The sequence below is a fragment of the Cibotium barometz genome, chromosome 27 (assembly GCF_041138505.1).
Source record: "Cibotium barometz isolate CiBa-2024 chromosome 27, ASM4113850v1, whole genome shotgun sequence".
NCBI lineage: Eukaryota > Viridiplantae > Streptophyta > Polypodiopsida > Cyatheales > Cibotiaceae > Cibotium > Cibotium barometz.
The window spans coordinates 20,462,516-20,486,358 of NC_141072.1; the positions used below are offsets into that span (position 1 = coordinate 20,462,516).

The window sequence follows — 23,843 nt, forward strand, 5'->3', positions numbered from 1 at the left end:
TTTGTGGATACCACACTTTTGGCTCTCTCTCTCTCTCTCTCTCTCTCTCTCATTTCTGTGTGTGAGCTTCTCTACCCTGCACCTAACCCTAATGTGCAGGTTTGTGTGTGTGAGTGTGTGAGTCCAACACCCAACAAGCCATTGTGCAACATCACTTGCCGTGGGCATTCTACCCGGAAAGGACACTATGATTGCATTTTGCGAATATTTTCTGATTTGTGACACCACACAAGGCAGCTTGAGTCTGTATTTGAAAGTAGGTGCAGGCTTATCCCAAGTTCTCTGAATATGTTCATCTCATTATGCAGCACATCTTAAACGAATCGAGCATCTTCATTGTTATGGAGCACCCCTGAACTGTTGACTTCGAAATGTCGTTTCTTCGTTCCTTGATTCCTTTTTCTGATCCAGGACGCATGTTCCAGACATTTATGGCATTGCGCCCAAACTATGGGACTGGATGGAGTTAGGAGTAGATAACATATCATACTTAGGAGTAGATAACATATCATACTTGTATCACCCCTTCAGCATATAGAGATGCATTAGTAGCCCTAGTACTCCATCCACACCCTCTCGTTTGTACACCACCATTGAGTCCCCTATGGTCATGTTGTCATACTTGTACATTTTATTCTCACTCCACATTTTCCTCTTGATGACTGGAGGAACATCATTGTACTACTTGTTTGTCTCATAGGCCAATTTTGGCCTTTTGCAGACATTAATAAATCTTTTTTTCTTTCTTTCTTTCTCTCTCAGGAGAGGGCAACACTTCAACTGATTAGCATACATGGATCTACCTAATATACATTTTCCAGTATTTTCAAGTATTTTCTACTCAGTATCATCTCGGAGTCTTACAGTTCTTTTCTTATAACTGTAGGACAATCAGTTTATTGTACTTTTTAGTCTCATTCAGTTGTTCTCTTTGATGAGACACCAACTTGAGATGTACTCTCAGTTTTGGTCTTATAGGCCATCATGGCCTCTTAGAGAGGTTAATATATCATTTCATTTCATTTCATTTCTCACACACACACACACACTTTTTTTTTTCTGGTAATATCCAGTGCAGTATATTTATATGCTCATAAATTTACAAGATGGGAAGTCTCCGAAATGGAGAGTATCCCAAATGTCAGAAGCATAAAGAGAAAAGCTCTAAGCAAGAAGCATCCATATCACCCTCATGGCAGGCATCATATAAGGATTGCCGTAATGAGGCTCGGAAGGATTCATATTACTGGTGATTCTGCCGATTCAAGTATGCCAAATTATGCTCATTCCAAATTGTCCAAAGAGCCCAATATCTCACCCAAGAGAGAAATAGTGAGTATTGGGACAAGGACCGCATAAATCTGCCAAAAATCCAGAAATGTTTCCCAAATCTGTGACTCGGGAAACGGAGCCGAAGAAAATCTGAAATTCTCCTGAGGAGGATCCTGGAACAAGGGCAGTGCCAAAGCAGATGAAGAACAGTCTCTGAGGGAGCTTGACATCTTAGACATGTGGAAGGTGCAATGTGACGTTTAGCAAGTGTGACCCCCACTGACAATGTGCCTGTAAAACATCTCCAAAGAAAAAGTCTTTGTTTCAATGGCATTTTACACTTCCACAACATCCGGAGATTCTTCCGCCACCATGAGGGGCTTCCTTATATGCCACAGAGAATTAGCATGTTGGTGAATCCATGGGGGAGGCTGGAGAAGCCTGTAGGCTTTGATGGATGTTAAGGCAGGAAGGGGAATAGGATGAATGCATGTAGTAGATGGCTGCAATTGCCAATCCATAAGCCTGTCTGTGTTAGCCACAGGTGGAATAGGTAAAAAGGGATGCAATAAATCAGCAATTTTCTTCCATATCGACCTATGATGCATTCCCAATGCATAGGAAGCAGTGGCCCGAGGAAGGATAAGACATATTCCCGATCATCTACCACATCATGTATGTACCTAATTCCCAATTTCATAAGATTGTATGCCCGAACGGGTTCCTGTAAAGCGAGTGGAATGTCAAAGATGGCACTCCAATGAATACTTTCTTTCCTCATCAAGTTTGTCCCCAAGCAATTATCAGGAGCCCATTTGACCTTAGAGAAAACTTGTTTCCAGTCAAGTATGAGGGCAGTAGAGAAAGGACAACCAGGTATCCTCCCTACAAATCTCCCAATAACAACCTCCCAATGATCCGTAATCCAATGACCATAAGCATAAGTCCTCATGTTGACACACATGGATGCTAACATACAAGTCCATGGCTGCTGTTGACGGAATCTCACACACACACATACATACTCACACACTTTTTTTTTTTTGGGTAAATCCATGAACAATATATTATCAATGAAATTTACATGAGAGTCTCCAAAATGGAGAGCCTCAACGGGAAATCAGAAGCAAAGAGAAACTATTTCCAGACATGACTGATGAAGATCTCCTTGGTGGCAAGCATCATAAGCAGATTGCCGTAAGGAGCTTCTAAAATACTGATAAGATTGCAAAAAAGGTTTCTCAAAATATCTCATGTTGTGATCTTGCCATATGCTCCAGAAAGCATAGTTACCAGGGGACGGGGACGGGGACGGCGGGGACGGGGACAGGGACGGCTAAAGGTAGGGAACGGTGGGGACGGCACTCAAAATTGTTAATTTTAGAGGAGTAAAGAATCAAGATTAATCAATCAATAACAACAAGCGTTCTAACTCCAAAAGTTATGAATCATGATACACATTACATTTAAAATTAAATTACGCTACGAGGTGCAAGAGTCAAGAGTCAAGACTTGCAAAGTCGGAAAAGAAAGACTTTAAAGTTGATAACATTAAATAGATATACTCAAAAGATGTTGGGGCCTAGGCGATACAAAATATAAGTCACTCGCTCTCATACTCTGCGCTCCCAATAAGAGAGGTGCTAGCCTCATGATCATGAGTGCGTGAAGTGTGGATGGGGTTTGTGTCATCCGATGAAGGCTCATGATGAGAACCATCTGTCCCACCCTCCTGTGCAATAGTTGTAGCTGCCTCCTCCTGTTCCATCTCCCACTGTGTAAAAGTATCGGCATTGCATCTTGCACTCTTGCCAAGCATGCGCAAGTTTGCGCTAATGAAGACAAGATCATTAGCTCTTTCCATCCCAAGCCGATTTCTTTTCTTTGATGAAATGTGGCTGTAGGGGTACCATAATTGCTCTAGGCAAGAAGAGCTAACGGACTGGCTCAAGATCCGGATCGCCAACTGTTGTAGCTCTGGTCCATCTGATCCGAAGTCCTCCCACCATAATGCTGCACCAACCTTGAATCTGTCCTGCTGCGCATCTGCACATCCATATGAGCCTTGAAATGCCCTGTAATTAGAGAGCTGGTCTCTAATTTTGCGCCCGATTTCTGCATCCGACGTGAGGCGATCCAAGATGAGTCTCCAACCGTTGCTCACCTCTTTATCACCCTCCTGTCCTTTTCCTTGAAATTCTGGGTCTACCATAAAAGCAGTTGCATGTATAGGAGAGGAATATGAGCTCCATCTCGCCACACAAAGCGAGTGGATCTCCTCATATCTATCTACATCTGGCTCAAGCTTCTCAAGACTCTCTATCATCTGGTCCATGGCTTCATATACTTTGCCGATGCATGGCTGCATAGCATCAACAATCCTGAGCAAGTGGACAATGGGATGCACCATGGCGTCAGTGCGCTTGAGGTCCTCCCAAAAATCGGCATCGTCGACCTTTTTCTTGCATGAAATCCCTACCTGTGTACGTGCAAAAGATGAGGAGCAAAACTCATCACTGATGAATAGTTGCCGCACGGCACCCTGACAATCCTTCAAGCGATGCAACATAATAAAGTTGTATGCAAAGTGAGTGTCCGAGTACTTGAGAAGGACCTTTGTGGACCTCTTCCCAAACTCGGATCGAAGGTATGTGTGATTGTTGATGAAGGTCACAATTGCACATGCATCATCAATCACCGATTCAATCCATGACAATTTTCCAATATCTTTCAAAAGATTATTGAGACAATGTGCCATGCAAAAAGAGACGGTGATTTGAGGATACATACTCTCAAGAATAGCTCCCGCTGCCTTATTTGTCGCCTCACCATCCGTGACGAAACCGATCACACATTCGGGGCCGATAATCTCGACAGCACTACTCCACTCAGCAGCAAGTACATCCGCACTCTTTCCCGTCCCTGAAGCATCATGTGAGGAGACAAAGTACATCTCCCCCCGTGAGTATGCCACAAGGCCATGGATAGACCTTTTCCGCGTGTCACTCCATCCGTCTGCAATCAAAGAGACTCCATTGCGAGCCCATTGTCTCTTTTGTGTTTGCGGCCGCTTGCTCAACAAGGCGTTTCTCCTTGTCAAGCATAGTTATCCGCAAGGTTTCGGAGGATGGAGGTGTGTAGTGAGGACCGTACTCGCCAATCTTCTTCACCATCGTTTTGAAGTAGTCAGACCTATTTATCATTTCAAAAAAAAAGAGGGTAAGTAATTAGAATGGCAAAATGGTGACCCGTGAATCGTGATTCGTGAGACATGATGATGAAATCATGTGAGTGAAATACGTACCGTGCCACATGAAAAGCAATGTGGTCATGAAAAAAGAAGCGGGCCACCGCAGCATCAACCTCCTCCTTCTTTTTGGAATCCCAACTCCCCTCAAGAGTACTTTGCCGACGAGAGAGAAAGGGTGGACTAGGTTGCGGCATTGAGAAGGCGGCTTGTGTGAAGCCACGAGTAGTGCCACGAGGAGGACGTGGTAGAGGGGTAGATGAAGATGCACCACCACCCGATGTAGAACCTGATGTTTGGGTTGGAGTGACATAAGTGTTGGGATCCACTCCACGCACCCTTTGGCTTGCATTCAAAGCTTGATGCGCGGCAAGCTTTGCAAGAAGCTCCTTTCTTATCTCCGGTGTGACCCGCTCACAAAATTTCACCTCATGACCGGGCTCATGCAACAAATGGGCCCTCACCCTATTGGTCCCACCCACACGCTTATATGGGCAAAGCTTGCATGTCCATGGACGTGCACCCCCCGCATGAGTAGGAGGCTCGAAGTTGACCTCATCCCACCATGACCACCCATCCGTTCTACTCCTACCGCCCGCACGAGAAGAGGATGCCATGAATAGTTAGTAACTTAGTAGTAGTCTAGTAGAAGAGGGTGGAGAGAGCTTAGAGGGTAGAGTAGGAGAAGAGGTAGAGGGAAGATTGAAGTAGTCTAGTAGAAGAGGGTGGAGAGAGCTTAGAGGGTAGAGTAGGAGAAGAGGTAGAGGGAAGATTGAAGTAGTCTAGTAGGAGAGGGTGGAGAGGAAGGTGGTGGAGTTGGAGAGGGAGATAGTGGAGAGGAAAGCTTGAGTAGGAGAGGGAGATGGTGGAGAGCCTAGAGGTACATCATCATTCATGGAAGGCTTGAGCAATGAGTAGAAGAGGAGTAGCATAAGCCCATTATATAGCATATGGCAGCTCTCTCTGTCACCAATTGGCCGACCATTTGGTCCATTCCTAGTTTTTGCGTCTCGCTTACTTGAGGCGAGGCCGGTGTCTCGTGTGAAGAGGCCAGTATTTTTGCTGACATGGACGGGAGCCAGACTGGTGCCACCCGTGTGTTAGCAGGATGGTGTCGTATGGACGGGAGCCAGACCAGTGCCACCCGTGTATGACCTGGACTGTGTTCGATCCATGGGACTGTCACGCCATGGAAGAGCCAGTATTCGTGCCGTGTTTTGCCTATGGGACTGTCACACCCTAGGGAAACTCGTGCCTGGAACTGTGTCTTACCTATGGGACTGTCACTCCATAGGAAGACCAGGTTTTTATGTTTTCATGTCGTGCCAGTTTTGTGCCGACAGATATTTTTGTACTTGTTCCATGAACGGGAGATATGTCCATGTTACTATTTGCACATGCACACATATTTTGCATGTTTGAAACTGTTTTCGCATGACATGTATTTGTGTGTTTTCCTGCCTGACGTGTTACTTACTGAGCGGGGACGCCTGCCAGTGAGTCGTGAAGTCTGCTCTGTATTCTGACGAGTTTTGTTGCATGTGAACAGGTGGTAAGTATGTCGCACTTGTTGTTTTAATGTTTTTTTATTCTAACCCTTTATTTTATAAGGTTAGGTGTTCACACTTATTTAAAAGTGGGCACCCCCTTTGGGCACCCACTTTGGGGCCAAGGTGGGGAGCCCCACTTTTAAGTGAGTGTGGGGGTGGGCATGGTCACCTACCCCCACTAATCCCCCACATGCATGCGTGGGTATCACAAAGTTAACTCCACCTTTATTTTATTAAAAAAAGGGCTTCCTCCATCTAGCGTAGATCAATCGCTTTCTTAAAGTGTTTTATTCACCAACCGGCGACCATCTCCCCTGCTGGCGCACGCTCTTCATGAAGGCGACTGCTGCAGTACTTGCTGCTGTTGGCTGCGACTGCACTACTTCAAGTGGCTGTACTTCCAGCCAGCTCTGACTGCTGCAGGCGGCTTCTCTCTCAGGCGAAAGTACCCCAGCAGGCTGCGCTGCCTTCTACTCAGCGCTGGTGTTACCTGCAGGCTGCACACTACTCCCTCCTTCCTCTCCAATAGGCGGCTGCCTACCCTGCACAACAGCTGCCACCTTTTGAGGGCTACGCTTCTCTTCCTACAGTCAGCCGGCTCTTTGCAGCCAGGTGCTTCCTAGTGGTTGTTTCTCTCATCCTCTCAGGCGGCTGAAACTTCATCAGTGGTACTTGTTTTGATGATTCTTCACGAGGCAATTCTTTCTTCAACAAGGGTGGCTTCATATTCTACACAAACACCACAAGTATTGGTTTTCTATCAACCATCTACAAGTAAGTGATTTTGAGATTTGAGTAAAGCATTTAATGTTTAAATCTGATAAGGGATTCATCCCTCTACGGCAACACCCGTTCGGTGCCGGGTTGTCCAAGCTGTATTGGCGAACCTCGGTCCAAAGGTGCTGAGATCGGGAGAGCCAGGCGTTAGTACGAGAGCGCCTGTTTGTGCGTGGTCTCGGAACACCAGTGAGGCGCTCTCCGCGGAGTTCAGTGAAAGCACAGGACCGTAGAGATTGGACCACACTAGTGGTCGTTCTGCTTCGAGCTTCTACATCGAAATTCGAGCCTACTTGTTTGGTACTGTTTTCATATGTACATGGACATTATTTGGTTCTTGGAACCCATGGAGCATTGTATTTATTAAATACTCCCAATAAATATATCATATATTGAGGGGGGGGGGTCGGCCCGTTCCGGCCCCAGTGCTGGTGTCCATCTTTCCATTTCATTTCATTTAAATTTCAAGTTGTTTTAAGTTGTCCATTTCAAATTTGTGGTTTTAAAGTTGTGCTATTAAGCGTGTGGGTGTCCAACGGAGTCTTTCCCACTTGACGGGATCGGTTTCATTGGTATCAGAGCACGGTTGTTTCCCTCTTCCTAGTGGGGAAACGAACCTGTGTACTGGACATCCCGCTTTTAGCAAACTTTGAACACAATGGACAGCCAAGGCAACCCTTTGGAAGTGCCTAATTCGAGGGGTCCCTCTAGTGCTTCTCTTGGGTCTGATGCCCTGCGTGGTAGACACAAGCCCCTTGAAAGGGTTATGGATAGTGAATCCAAGGGTCAACTGTCTCCAGGAAAGACAGTTATGCTTGAACAAGAGCCTGATGCTATGAGGGCTGAAATGGAACATATGAGAAAACTTTTGCAGGCTCAAGAGCAAGAATTAAAGTTTTTGCATGAAGATCCACATCTGCAAAGTGCTATTGAAGCCAGGAAGGCTGATGCTATGGTTGATATAACTTTTGAATCAATGGCTCGTGAAGTGGGCAAGAAACCAAGGGAGTTGGCACTTGCCTATCTCCTTCGCAAAGGTGATATCAAAGAGGGGGATGACGGAGAGCTGAAATTCAGAAATCCACCTCGTTTGAAGCATGGAGATCCCGCATCCCAGAGGCTGAAATCTTTTATGCAAAAGGAAGAGGTGACTGTCACCTCTCGACATGCATCCTCTCCACAAGGCACAAAGCCTGATAGATATTTGTATGCCAGTGCTCATGGAGGGCATGAAAGTCACATGCATGCAAGATATGTATCTCATGGTGACAGGTCTACTTCCAGAAAAATTTTGCCTTCTGAGTTGTCTCATGGAGAGACCATGCCATATGCAGGTAAGTCACATGCATCTGAACTTCGAGTTCGTGGAGCACATGCCACCGTGCCCCATGAAGCTTCTATGACGGCCCATGGAGCCCATGCAGACAGGGCTACCCCGTTGGATAAGGGGAAAAGAAAAAGAGAAGACCATGAGCCTCATGCCAAGAAGCTCAAGGAATTCAAAGCAGGTGATAAATCTGTCAAATTTGATGTCTTTCATGGTGAACATGATGCTTCTAAGGTGTTAGCGTTTGTGGCACAGTTCGACATTGCTTTTAGCGATGAGGATTTCACAGAAAAGTCGAAGGTGCGCCATGCTAGCATGTTTCTGAAAGGCACTGCTGCCCATTGGTGGATCACTGAAAAGATCACCAAGGATCCCATCTCTACTTGGAAGGAATTCAAAGATAGATTTTATGCTCAGTTCTTCCCACCCAATGGAGAGCAAACTCTCACTCAAAAGTGGGACAGGCTGGAACAAAAAGACAATGAGAGTGTGCAACAGTATGTTAACAAATTTTGGAAAGTGTTGCTGGAAGTGACTCCCTTCATGCTAATCACAGAGGATGAAAGAAAGAGGAAGTTTCGTTCTGGATTGCAACCTGCATATAGATCGGGTATTGAATTGCACCCAAAACATACGTTGCAACAACTCACAGCTTCTGCTCTTGCTACGGAGCAATTGGTGCTCAAGATCAAGCAGGATCAAGGAGGTTCCAAGGGGAAGGACAAGGCTGTCCCAAATCAGCAAAAGGGTGGACAGCCACCTAAAAAGAACTTCCGAGAGTCCTACTACAAGGGTGGTAAAGCTGAAAATAACACATCTAAAGAACAGGGCCCAAGGAAGAACAAATTCGGCTTAACCCCGAAGCAAAGAGAGCAATATGCTAAGGATGGAAAATGTTTTTCTTGTGGTAGCAAAGACCACATGTTTCGGCAATGCCCAGATCGCAAATCAAAGCACGAGGACAAGCACACCAAAGCAAATGTTCATGCAGTGCCTGATGTGCAAGGTAATACAGGTCATGATGCAAAAGAGCGTATGGTTTGCAAGGCTTGGGGGCAAATCAAGGATCAGCCCGCACTCTTTATGTTTGATGACTGTGCAACTGACAATTTCATCTCTATGCAAATGGCAGCTGCATTGGGTATTGAGGTTGAAAACATGGGACCTTAGATTGAAGCCGAAGCTGCATTTATTGGTAAAGAGGTGCAGGTTACCCCTTTGATAGGGAAGTTGCGCATTCATATACAGGGTTATCTTGATAATGAGCATTTCCTAGTTGCTCCATTGAATGGATGTGATGTATTGTTGGGCAAGCCGTGGCACCATAGGCTTGAGCCTCGCAAAGACTACAAGTCCAATATGATTTCTTTTATGCGTAAAGGCCGCATGCATTTTATTGATGCTGGCAGAGAAGGGGATTCTATCCCAGTTGTATCACACATCCAAATTAATAAAGCAATGAAAAAGAGTCTTTTAGCGTACTTGGTTTTTGTGCGTGATAATCTTGTGCCAAATCATCAAAATGTGGATGCTATGTCTAATGATAGGCTGAATTTTCTTAATGCATTCAACGACTGTTTTGCTGACTCGTTGCCAGGTGAATTACCTCCCCAAAGGCCCGAAGATCATCGCATAGATCTTGTGCCAGGTAGTTCTCCACCTAACAAACCCGCATACCGAGTGAGTGCTGCACAACAAGACGAAATTATGAAGCAGGTAAACGAGCTTTTAGAGAAAGGTTTGGTTCAGTCCAGTTCCTCACCTTACTGCTCTCCTGTGCTTCTTGTTCAAAAGAAGGACGAATCATTCCGTATGTGTGTAGACTATAGAGCTTTGAACAAGCTTACCATCAAGAACAGATTTCCTATTCCACGTATTGATGATATCTTGGATAAGCTTGATGGTTCGGCTTGCTTTAGCAGACTTGATTTGAAGAGTGGTTATCACCAGATACGCGTGGTGCCACAAGATGTCCATAAGACTGCGTTCAGGACAGCCTTCGAATTATATGAATTCTTGGTAATGCCTTTTGGTCTCACCAATGCTCTTGCTACTTTTAATCGTATGATGGATAGAATATTCCGATCCCATCGCAAGTTTACAGGAGTCTTCTTTGATGATATCTTGGTTTTCTCCAAGAATGAGTAGGAACACAGAACTCATTTGGTCACAGTGTTCGAAGAGTTGCGGAAGCATAAACTTTTCGTCAATGCCAAGAAAAGTGAGTTTTTCCTTTCAGAGATTCATTATCTGGGACATATTGTATCCAAGGATGGAGTTACAATGGATCCTGCAAAGATAGAGACTATTCGGAATTGGCCCGAATTGCAAAACGTACATCAAGTACGTAGTTTTCTGGGATTATGTTCGTACTACAGGCGTTTCATAAGGCATTTTGCTATGATTGCCACTCCTCTACATGATCTCACGAAGAAGAAAACTGCTTTCAAATGGACTTCAAAGGAACAGGATGCTTTCTTGCAGCTCAAGCATGCGATCATATGTGGTCCAGTATTGATTGTTCCTGACTTGCACAAGTCATTCGTGGTTGAATGTGATGCTTGTGGTGATTGCATAGGAGCTGTCCTAAATCAAGAAGGGCATGCAGTTGCATACGAGAGCCTTTGTTTGCATGATGCTGAGCTTCATATGGATATCTATGAGAAAGAGCTCTTGGCTGTAATTCACGCCTTAAAGATTTGGAAACATTACCTTCTTGGGGCTGAATTTGTAGTCAAGACAGATCATCAAAGTTTGAGATACTTTCTATCTCAAACCAAGCTTTCAGAGAAGCAGATGAGAATGGCAAACTTTCTTTCCATGTTTCAACTTCAGATTGTGCATACTCCAGGAAAGAAAAATGTGGTGGCCGATGCACTATCCAAGAGGCCTTATGTTGCTGCAGTCTCAGTGGCCTCTCATGGAGATCTATCTGCTATGAGAGATTTGTATCATTTAGATGCTGATTTTTGCCATATATGGACTGATTTGATGGCTGGTCATTCACATGCCTCTTATGTTATCAACGAGGGTTATCTAATGAAGGATAATTGCCTATGTGTGGTGAAGGATTTGCGTCCAAAGGTTATGGACGAATGTCACGCTCCACCATATGCTGGTCATAGAGGTATTATGCCTACTACTCGCATGATTCAGAGGTACTTCTTTTGGCCAAGCATGCGTAAAGACATTGAGGCTTATGTGCGTGCATGTATTACTTGCCAAAAGGTGAAATTTGATAGGCAAAAGCCTCCAGGTTTGCTTCAGCCATTGCCTATTCCCTCGCAACCTTGGGAAAGTATCACGATGGATTTTATTATGGATTTGCCTAGATCCCAGCATGGGAATGATGCTATTTGGACTATTGTGGACAGGTTTAGCAAGCAAGCTCACTTCTTGCCCGTCAAGAAAACTATCAAAGCTGATCATATGGTAAAGCTTTTTCTTGCTAATATTTTCAAGCATCATGGTATGCCTAAATCCATTGTTGGGGATAGAGATCCCAGGACTACAAGCCTATTTTGGAGGGCTTTGTTTGATAATATGGGTACTAAGCTTGAGTTTTCATCAGCTTATCATCCACAAACGGATGGCCAAAGTGAAGCTGCAAATTCAGCCGTGTTGGATTTATTGAAGTGTTATGTGGCAGATCAAAAGAGTGCATGGGAGAAGTATCTTCCACTTGTTGAGTTTGCCTACAACAATACAATCCATGCTTCCACAGGAAAGGCTCCGTTTGAGATTATTTATGGCAGAGTGGTCTTGCCACCCATCCTTCGTACAAAGGATGAGATTTTTGCAGCTGATGAATATGTTCGTGACTTGGATGTTGCCTTTGGTCAGGTGCGGACAGCCATTGCAAGATCTCAGGATAAGCATAAAATGGCTGCAGACAAGCATAGAAGGGACATGAAAGTCAAAGAAGGTGATTGGGTATTGCTGAAATTTGAGAAGGCTAGGCTTCGGAAGAGGCCAGGACGAGAAGGATCATATCCTAAGCTTTCTCCTCGCTATTATGGACCCTTCAAGGTGATTCACAAGATCAATGAAGTGTCCTACAGACTTGCTTTACCTAGTCATTGGAAGATTCACAATGCTTTTCATGTGAGTCTATTTCGGAAATATGTGGGGCCAGATCCTGATGAGCCTGTCACAGAAGATCCGCCAGAAATTGAAGAGCTTGAGGAGATCCTCCAGCCAGAACAGATTGTTTTTCACAAGGAGAGAAAGCTACCTGCAGGAAAGCTTTCCAGGAGATACCTTGTGAAGTTTAAGAATTATTTGCCTATTGATGCCAAATGGGTAAATGAGGATTATTTTGCAGATTATCCGCAATTGTTGCAGGCATATCTTGAGGCTTTTCACTTGAGGTCAACTCTTTAGAAGCCCGGGGGGATGTCACCAATTGGCCGACCATTTGGTCCATTCCTAGTTTTTGCGTCTCGTTCACTTGAGGCTAGGCCGGTGTCTCGTGTGAAGAGGCCAGTATTTTTGCTGACATGGACGGGAGCCAGACTGGTGCCACCCGTGTGTTAGCAAGATGGTGTCGTATGGACGGGAGCCAGACCAGTGCCACCCGTGTATGACCTGGACTGTGTTCGATCCATGGGACTGTCACGCCATGGAAGAGCCAGTATTCGTGCCGTGTTTTGCCTATGGGACTGTCACACCGTAGGGAAACTCGTGCCTGGAACTGTGTCTTACCTATGGGACTGTCACTCCATAGGAAGACTAGGTTTTTATGTTTTTATGTCGTGCCAGTTTTGTGCCGACAGATATTTTTGTACTTGTTCCATGAACGGGAGATATGTCCATGTTACTATTTGCACATGCACACATATTTTGCATGTTTGAAACTGTTTTCGCATGACATGTATTTGTGTGTTTTCCTGCCTGACGTGTTACTTACTGAGCGGGGACGCCTGCCAGTGAGTCGTGAAGTCTGCTCTGTATTCTGACGAGTTTTGTTGCATGTGAACAGGTGGTAAGTATGTCGCACTTGTTGTTTTAATGTTTTTTTATTCTAACCCTTTATTTTATAAGGTTAGGTGTTCACACTTATTTAAAAGTGGGCACCCCCTTTGGGCACCCACTTTGGGGCCAAGGTGGGGAGCCCCACTTTTAAGTGAGTGTGGGGGTGGGCATGGTCACCTACCCCCACTAATCCCCCACATGCATGCGTGGGTATCACAAAGTTAACTCCACCTTTATTTTATTAAAAAAAGGGCTTCCTCCATCTAGCGTAGATCAATCGCTTTCTTAAAGTGTTTTATTCACCAACCGGCGACCATCTCCCCTGCTGGCGCACGCTCTTCATGAAGGCGACTGCTGCAGTACTTGCTGCTGTTGGCTGCGACTGCACTACTTCAAGTGGCTGTACTTCCAGCCAGCTCTGACTGCTGTGCAAGCGGCTTCTCTCTCAGGCGAGAGTACCCCAGCAGGCTGCGCTGCCTTCTACTCAGCGCTGGTGTTACCTGCAGGCTGCACACTACTCCCTCCTTCCTCTCCAATAGGCGGCTGCCTACCCTGCACAACAGCTGCCACCTTTTGAGGGCTACGCTTCTCTTCCTACAGTCAGCCGGCTCTTTGCAGCCAGGTGCTTCCTAGTGGTTGTTTCTCTCATCCTCTCAGGCGGCTGAAACTTCATCAGTGGTACTTGTTTTGATGATTCTTCACGAGGCAATTCTTTCTTCAACAAGGGTGGCTTCATATTCTACACAAACACCACAAGTATTGGTTTTCTATCAACCATCTACAAGTAAGTGATTTTGAGATTTGAGTAAAGCATTTAATGTTTAAATCTGATAAGGGATTCATCCCTCTACGGCAACACCCGTTCGGTGCCGGGTTGTCCAAGCTGTATTGGCGAACCTCGGTCCAAAGGTGCTGAGATCGGGAGAGCCAGGCGTTAGTACGAGAGCGCCTGTTTGTGCGTGGTCTCGGAACACCAGTGAGGCGCTCTCCGCGGAGTCCAGTGAAAGCACAGGACCGTAGAGATTGGACCACACTAGTGGTCGTTCTGCTTCGAGCTTCTACATCGAAATTCGAGCCTACTTGTTTGGTACTGTTTTCATATGTACATGGACATTATCTGGTTCTTGGAACCCATGGAACATTGTATTTATTAAATACTCCCAATAAATATATCATATATTGAGGGGGGGGTCGGCCCGTTCCGGCCCCAGTGCTGGTGTCCATCTTTCCATTTCATTTCATTTAAATTTCAAGTTGTTTTAAGTTGTCCATTTCAAATTTGTGGTTTTAAAGTTGTGCTATTAAGCGTGTGGGTGTCCAACGGAGTCTTTCCCACTTGACGGGATCGGTTTCTCTCTCTCTCTCTCTCTCTCTCTCTCTCTCTCTCTCTCTCTCTCACAGAGGATATTGAGGAGATCCGCCAGTGTCCGATGCGGCACATATTATGAGATGGAGGTACCTCCATAGTGTACCTTCCAGTTCCAGTTTCATTTTCTAGGTGCCAGTAGTATCATCTTTATTTTTCATTTTCTGGGGTTTTTTATCCAGACATTGTATCAGATCCACCATGATGTAACTTTTGGTCTCATAGGTCATTATGGCCTTTTGAAGACGTTAATATAACATTTCATTTCATTTCATTTCTCTCTCTCTCTCTCTCTCAAACGGCCAGCCGCCAACGGCTATTAGCCGTTGCCCGAAAAAAAACGACTAGTTTTCTGTAGCCGTTGCGCCGTTGCAAGCGTCCCCCGTCCCCGGCTGACAACGTCCTGTCGTCCCCTCCGACGGGGACGCTCGTCCCCTCGTCCCGTCCCCTGCGTCCCGTCCCCTGCGTCCCGTCCCCCGCGCCGTCCCGCCTCCGTCCCGCGCCTACAGTTAATCGGGACGGCGTTCCCATGTCCCACGTGGGCGTCCCGCCGTCCCCCTGTCACTATGCCAGAAAGCACAATATCTGACCTAGTACAAAAGTAAAGAGTAATGGACCGTGGTTTTAGGGAGTCTGCCAAAAAGCCAAAAGTGTTTCCCAAAAAAAGAGTTAGGGAAACGAAGGCGAAGTAACATGGAAATTTTGCGGATGAAGGCCTTAGTGCTGGAGCACGTCCAAAACAAATGAGGCACCGTTTCAGAAGGGGCCATGCATCGAAGACAAGAAGCAGATGCAATCCTTCGTTTAGCAAGAGTGACCCCCACAGATAAGGAACCTGTAAGACAACGCCATAGGAAAAGCTTTTGCTTGAGAGGCAATTTACTCCTCCATAAATTGCGAAGATTCTTTCGCCACCAAGCAAGTGATTTTGTCATATGCCAAAGAGAATTAGCATGTGAATGAATCCATGGTGATGGCTGGAGGAAAGAGTATGTCGTCCTAACCGTTAGGTCAGAAAGAATAACAGGACGAGAATTTGAGCCCACCGGGTGTAACTGCCAATGCTATAATCTGTCCCTGTTAGATAAAGGAGGGATGGGAAGAAAAGGCTGCAGCAAGTCAGCAATTTTCCTCCAAATGAACCTGTGATGCATGGCTAGTGGATAGGAAGCCATAGCCTGAGGGAAGGACCAGTAGCATCAACAACATCATTTATGCACCTAATCCCCAATTTGCTGAGATTGTATGTCCGAATCGGCTCTTGCAGGGCCAATGGAGAATCAAAAACAGCACTCCAGTAAATGCTTTCCTGCCGAAGGGAATTGGCATGAGACAAAAGGAAGGGTGCCCAATGAGCATGCGAAAGGACCTGTTTCCAATCGCAAATAAGTGAAGTGGCAAAAGGGCAGCCCGGGATAGAACCTACAAATCTGCCCAAAATGACCTCCCAGTGATCAGTGATCCATGCACCATGTGCAGAAGTGCGTAAGGCCGTGCACATGGTTGCAAGCATATGAGTCCATGGCTGCGTCTGACGAAAAAACAAACTTTTGCCATCCGCATAAGTCTTAAAGCTTTAGCTGAAGACTTTGTTTTCCATAACAGCTCCATAGCCTGAGACATGAAAGCAGAAGTGTCCTGAGAGGTCCAATGTATCAAAGGCAAATAGTACTGAACATAGGCCATGATAATTGACTGGACAATCCGGAGCCTAACAGGAGTGGCTAGGTGGAGAGCTTCCAGTAGTGGAGCTTGGCATGAAGTTTGTCAAAAATCCACTTTAACTGTTGTTTCCTAGTGATGTACCAGCCAATAGGGTAACCAAGATGGCGGACCACATCATAGGGCTGCATAATGTGTCCGGGCCATAAAAGAACATGCCAATCATATAAATGCAGAGGTATGAGGCTGGATTTGTCAAAATTGACATGCAGGCCAGCAGCCATGCCATATATATAGAGAGTGTCCATAAGAGTCTTCAACTGCTGTGGAGAATTATGCTGCATAAAGAAGGAGTCATCTGCATATGCCTGAGCCATAAAGGGAGGGGCTCCAGGAATCTGAAGACCAATGAGAAGGTCTTGCGCGGTAAGATGATCCAAGTATTTGAGAAGTGGGTGAGTGGCAATGGCATATAAGAGGGCACTGAGTGGACACCCTTGTCTGACCGAACGACCCAAGGACCAAGATTGAGAAAGATGATTGCCAAGGATGCATTGGGCTGTAGTGTCAGCATACAAGCAGTAGATGACATTAGCCATTTTTGGCCCGAATCCCATCTGAGCCATTGTCTATGAGATAAAATCCCAGTTGACCGTGTCAAAAGCTTTAGCAAAGTCCACTTGCATAATAAAAACATCCTGGTCAGAATATTTTGCATATTCAATAGCCATGAGAGCATTGCCAATATTATCATGGATCTGCCGCCTAGGAACAAAGCCATATTGCAAGGGATGCAGACCCTCATAAAGCACTTGGTGAAGATGCACACACACACACACACATTTTTTTTTTTGTGAAAACCACTGTTTCATTATAAAAGCAATGTACATCCATAGCTGCCCCATGTTGGGGCAGCTACTACAGAAAACTAGAAATAGTGATAAAACACTTCGAACTGGGCTGTGGAAAGATCTCCAAGAAAGTAGGCATCTTGGAGAGACTGGAGCAAGGAAAATCTGAAAAAGGCGAAGACATCCACCGAAGTGTGCCCAAACAACCTAGTGTTGTGGGCATGGTATAAACTCCATAAGGCCCAATAACGGCACCATGAAAAAAAGAGAGCATAGTCGGGGGTAGAGGGATATCTACCAAAAAGCCAAAAGTGGCTACCAAAGGAAAGGCTAGGAAACCGGGCATGGAGAAGAGTTGTCAAACGAGCCGCAGAACCGTATCGCGTAGATGCGAACAAGTAGGGCAAACCGAGGAGACAATACGTCGGGCAGCCAAAAGGACACCCACTGAAAGGGCCCCCACTAAACATCGCCATAGAAAGACCTGATGCTTGAGGGGAAGCTTACTTTTCCATATACGATGAAGACATGTTTTCCACCACCCAAGTGGCCTATCCAAATGCCAGAAACGATTGCCATGCTCCTTACTCCATGGTTGCGGAAGAAGAACACAGTAGGCTTTTTTGGTAGACAAATCGGCAAAAGAAAAAGTGGCATAACCTGGTAGCCCTCGATCAAACTTCCAATCAAACAGTGGAAGAGGAGAAAACAGGCGAGGCACCGATTGGAACGGCTATAGTAACTCAGCAATAGCATGCCATATAGGCCGGTGATGCATCCCAAGATGAAATCGTGTCTGGGCATGTGGAAAAGAGTGTGTGGCCATTGTCATCCACTACATCTTCCACCACAGAAATGCCCAAGCGATGTAGAGAATAAGCCTTACGAGGTTGAAAAAGTGCTAGAGGAGAATCAAAGACCCAACTCCTATGTAGACTTTGTTGACGAAGTGAATTGCCCGGATCCGGAGGGCGGCCAGACCAAGATAAATGTGCCAAAAGCTGTTGCCAATCGAAAATCAAACAGCTAGGAAAAGGACAGCCATGAATGCAACCTTGAAAATACCCGAAAATAACATGTGGGATAGTTGGTGAGCAATGCCCAAATGCTGTTGTCCTGAGAGAGGCAAACAAGTGAGAAAGCATGAGTGTCCAGGGTTGATGCAGTTCCAAGAAAGTAGGCAAGAGCATGGCATTGCGAGCAAGCACATGAACATGTATGTTGAGGATGTTCAAGCCCCCATGCATCTTTGGTATGCAACATAATTGCATTTGAGAAGACGCACAACCTTAACGGTCAGTTTTGGTACGCCAAAGACATTCTATCGCTTTGGACATAAACTGCTGAATGTCCGAAGAGGACCAAGGAATGAGTGGGAGATGAAATTGCACATAAGCCATAATGATGGACTGGACAATTCGAAGGCGAACATGAAGTCGCCAAGTGGAAAGTTTCAAGTAGTCTAGTTTATGGTAAAGCTTTTAAAGCATCCATTGTCTCTCCTGTGACAAGGAAATGTGCCAACCGATGGGGGGCTAGTTTATGAGAGATTGGGACATTGGTATCTTTTTCACATCCTCTCATTCGGAACCCTATTGGTAGCATAGGGCTCCTGATTGGTTGAGATCTCCACCTTGCTTGGTGTCAAAACTCCATTTTGTAAATTTTTTCATACTTAACAGAAGTCTTCTTCTCAAAAAAAAAAAAAAATGCCGCGTCACATGATCAGGAGGGAGCGAGAGGCCCAGCCACAAGAAACGATTCCAGTCACGCTCATGAAAAGGCAAGAGTTTTGATTTTGCAAAGTTAACTTTTATCCCCGCCGCCAAACCATACAGATCAAGGGCTTGCATAAGCTGTTGAAGATCTGACCGAGAAATGTGCAAGAAGAAAAAGGAGTCATCAGTATAAGCTGGCTAACAGTCCCCCTCAAGAATAGCAATGCCATGCAAGGGCTACTCCGAAACCCATGTATAGTAGTAATGGATGAGTGGCGATAGCATATAGCAAGGCACTGAGAGGACAACCTTGCCGACCGGAGCAACCCAATGTCCAAGAGGAAGAGAGAGCATCAACCAACGGGCAGTGGGCAAAGCCATCCGCATAGAGCCAATGCACCACATGTTGCATGCGATGATCGAAGCCCAACTGGGCTGCAATGAAATTACATCGAATGGTATCAAAAGCTTTCTCAATGTCTACTTGCATGATAAGAACATCCTGACGAGTGTATTTGGCATACTCTATCCCATTGTAAATATTAGCAATATTATCAAGAATGTGCTTGCGAGGCACAAAACCATAGTGGCCAAGATGCAAACCAGCATATAAAATGTGGACAGCCGGAGAACCAGCATCTTAGAAACCAACTTATAAACCACTGCCATTAGAGTAATCGGACGCCAATCCGATAGACGTTCACACAATGGTTTTTTAGGGAGAAAACTAAGCAAACCCTTTTTTCATGAGAGGCATCACACCAGAAAGCCAAGCATCATTAATCATGCGTAGAAAAGCAGGGCTCAAATCATCCCAAAACTCAGCAAAGGAATAGCAAACAAATCAGAAAAATACTGTTGGACAACACCATCAAGCTGCTGCTGATTGTTAGTCCACGTCCCATCATGTCGTTGCACCCTATGAAGGGAATGCATATGTCGGGAAGTGTGGAGGCTTTTTAAAAAAGCCTTAGAGGAGCAGCCCTTATTGTGCAATGCTTTTTGACGAGAACAGACTTGCCATTTGTGGAGTTTACGTTTATCATTGTCACCAAGCAATGATGTGCGGATTAAAGGCAGGATTGCTCGGCAACAGAAAGGGCACGTTACGGACTAAGATCTGTAAGCTGCTGTAGTTGAGACGTAGCATTGGCCACCTGAGTTCGTAAGCCTCCCATGTAGCACTTGCCATAGTCTCGGATAATATCTTGCATGCCCATGGAAAAATGATCCCATGCCCAGTCGGCATCAACAAAAACATGCAAAACAAGGCGATCAATGAGTCCATGTACCATGAACTAGAAGCACTGATGCTTGAGATAATTATTATTAACCAACAAGAGCCTCTTGCAAGGCAATGACACATCCTGTGGTGGGAGACCAAAATGCAACGTCATACAGAGCGGGAAATGATCCGACAAGCGCATCGAGAAATCCAAGCTCATTGCACGGGTAAAAGCATCAAACTGCACTGCATTCAACATGTACCATTGGTCCAATCGAGCCCAATAGCTCTCACACACTGCTCTCTCTCTCTCTCTCTCTCTCTCACACACACACACACACACACACACACAGAGGAGAAACAAAAGGTAGAAATCGATTGGATACTAGAAACAGACACAAAGGAAAGGAAGTAAATGAGCAGGTCGCAAGAAACAAGAAGGAAACACAAATAGTCGGTTGCAAGTCGCAGATGAGGATGCAAGCAAGTTGCACATCAAACAAGCGAACAGATCACAAAGACTTAGGTCGCAGGTCGCAGAAGGCGAACAGAGACGAAGGCGAGCAAAATCGCAAACGAGCAGGCTAGCTAACACCTGCGAGCAAGGCGTAGGCGTGTAGAGTCGCTGGCGAGAAGATCCACATTCACACACATTGTGGTTCACACACGTGCACACGCGCACACACACACACACACACACACACACACACACACACACACACACACACTCTTTTTTTTTGGTAATATCCAGTGCAGTAATATTTATATGCTCATAAATTTACAAGATGGGAAGTCTTCGAAATGGAGAGTATCCCAAATGTCAGAAACATAAAGAGAAAAGCTCTAAGCAAGAGACATCCATATCACCCTCATGGCAGGCATCATATAAGGATTGCTGCAATGAGGCTCGGAAGGATTCATATGACTGATAATTCTGCCGACCCAAGTATGCCAAATTATGCTCACTCCAAATTGTCCAAAGAGCCCAATATCTCACCCAAGAGAGAAACAGTGAGTATTGAGACAAGGACCGCATAAATCTGCCAAAAAGCCAGAAATGTTTCCCAAATCTGTGACTCGGGAAACGGAGCCGAAGAAAATCTGAAATTCTCCTGATGAGGATCTTGGAACAAGGGCAGTGCCAAAGCAGATGAAGAACAGTTTCTGAGGGAGCTTGACATCTTAGACATGTGGAAGGTGCAATGTGACGTTTAACAAGCGTGACCCCCACTGACAATGTGCCTGTCAAACATCTCCAAAGAAAAAGTCTTTGTTTCAATGGCATTTTACACTTCCACAATATCCAAAGGGGCAAATAGAACTGGACATAGGACATCACAAAGGATTGTACTATTCTGAGCCTGACATGAAGAGGCCAAGTAGAAATTTTCCAGTATTCCAGTTTATGTTGAAGTTTTTGGAAAATCCATTTTAACTGCTGCTTTCTGGTGATATGCCATCCTATGGGATATCCCAAATGCCTGACAATATCTCTGGAATGCACCACCTGACCCGGCCAAAGAATAGAATGCCAGTCACATTGTTTCATGGGGAGTAATTTAGATTTGTCAAAATTGACATGCAATCCCGCTGCCAACCCATATAAAGAAAGAGTGGCCATAAGCATGCGAAGTTCCCGAGGAGAATTGTGTGGCATGAAGGAGTCATCAGCATATGCTTGTGCCAAAAAAGATGTAGCCCCTGGGATTTTAAGACCAGTCATGTGTCCTGTGTTTGTAAGATGATCAAGATACATCAAAAGAGGATGGGTCGCAATGGCATAGAAGAGAGCACTAAGAGGGCAACCTTGTCTAACTGATCGGCCCAATATCCATGACCGAGACAGATGGCTCCCAAGAATGCACTGAGCAGTAGAGCCAGAATAAAGCCAATAAACAGCATTTGCCATCTTGGGACCAAAGCCCAACTTTGTCATGATCTGAGAGATGAAATCCCATTGAACATTGTCAAATGCCTTAGCAATATCCACCTGCAATATAAGCACATCTTGATGCGAATACGGCATTAGATATATTGTCATGGATTTGTCTTCGCGGCACAAAACCATACTGATGAGGATGAAGTCCTGCATACAGTATCTTGTGAATCCTATGTACAATCATTTTGGCAATAAGTTTGTAAAGTACAGGCATCAAAGTAATAGGCCTCCAATCTGATATATGATCACACAGATGTTTTTTGGGGACAAGCTTGACTATGCCATGCTTCCAAGGGTGCGGCAACTGATTTTCTTGCCAGGCCACATTGATCATTCGCAAAAGGACCTCTTTCAAATCATCCCAGAAAGAAATATAAAATTCCACCGTAAGGCCATCCTAGCCAGGAGATTTGTATTTGCTAAGGTGGAACAATGCATTATCAAGTTCCGTGTCAGTAAAAGGCCTTTCCAAGGTAAGAGCATCATCCATTTCAACTATTCCAGAAACATATTGAGGAAATTCAGTCCTGGCATCAGTCACTTGATTTGATGGCTACTAGTTACAGTTTGTTTATGCTGATGTGTGGATACCAACCTAGATCTCCAGTAATAGTTGAACTTAAGGGTATTTAGATTGATGCAGCTAGGATTTTTTAGCAGATATGTAAGAAATGCTAGTCAGTGCATGAGGGGCTATTTGAAGTGCACAAGATCGTGCGCGGTTGTATGCTTGTAGGCAATGTTCAACGAGGGAGTTCATCGAGGGAATGTTAATTTATTTGAGAGTGTCTTTGAGTTCAGAGACATTACATACGAGGAAGGTTAGGAAGTTATCTATTAGGTACTATGGACCTTATTGGATCTTGAAAAAGATAGGTGAAGTTTCTTATAGACTAGAGTTGCCTCCGAATGTGAAAGTTCATCAAGTCTTTCACATTAGTTGATTGAAAGAGATGATGGGAGCTGAGGATAACCCTATTACCCCTCACAAGGATTTGTCCCACATGAACCCGAGAGGATTATAGATTTTAGGGAAAGAGAACCTAGGAACAAGTTGATCCTTGAATATAAGATTAAGTGGAAAGATAGGACAGAGGAGGACTGGACTTGGGAGTTGACAACTAATTTGAGTAAGCATTTCCCTAATTTTATTTAGGAGTAAGTGTTTGAAGAGGGGAATAATGTTATATATGTGGACACTACTCTATGGATTAGGGAACCAAATCAAGGGGGGTAGGGGGCCTCGGAATTATGGATTAGCAGGTTGGTTCTTGGATTGATCCAACAAGCGTAATGGTCTTTTATAGCGAGTTAGCTATTTATGCTGTAGTTGTCACTATGTAAGTGAGAGCTTGGGTTATTATGAGACACAGTTGTGTGGACGCACTACTAATAGTTTGGCTTGGACTAGGAGAGCAGACATGCTCATGCCACGCACATGGCGAGTACGTAGGTTGGTGTGTCGAAGGCCTACAGGCAAGCTTTGGTGGTATGGGATGCTAGAGTTAGACATGGGCCTATGGGATTGTGCAAGAAGCCCTAGCCTTGGCTCGGGGGAGATTGGTGGATGCCAGCGCGGGAGGTGAGCTGGCTTGTTACCTCATGATTTGGTTAAGGACTAACGTTGGTTTTCAGTTGTGTTTAGGGAGATTCAGGGAAGGACTTTACAGCATCCGTCTCTTTGCAAATGAACGCTCCGTCTCTAGCACCGATCCATAGAGTTCACCAATGTGTGGTCAATCATGATTGTCCTGTAATTATGAGGATCAAGTGGATCTCCATCTTTGAGGATGGGGATGATGGTGTTAGTGGACCAAGAGGGTGGAAATCCTTCACAAAGGGCTCTATTGGACGTGTAGGCTAGTAGAGGGGCACCAGGCATGTGAGATGTACCTAGCACTGAGTTTCTCGTGATCCTGGGCTGGCCTTTTACGT

At 45.2% G+C, this 23,843-nt stretch overlaps 1 protein-coding gene across 4 annotated transcripts in view; it reads left to right on the forward strand.

Annotated features, from left to right (window-relative positions):
- The window catches only part of LOC147623157 (inositol hexakisphosphate and diphosphoinositol-pentakisphosphate kinase VIP2-like), a 252,107-nt gene that overhangs the window by 84,135 nt on the left and 144,129 nt on the right, over positions 1 to 23,843 (forward strand). The gene's annotated exons all lie outside the window — the stretch shown is intronic.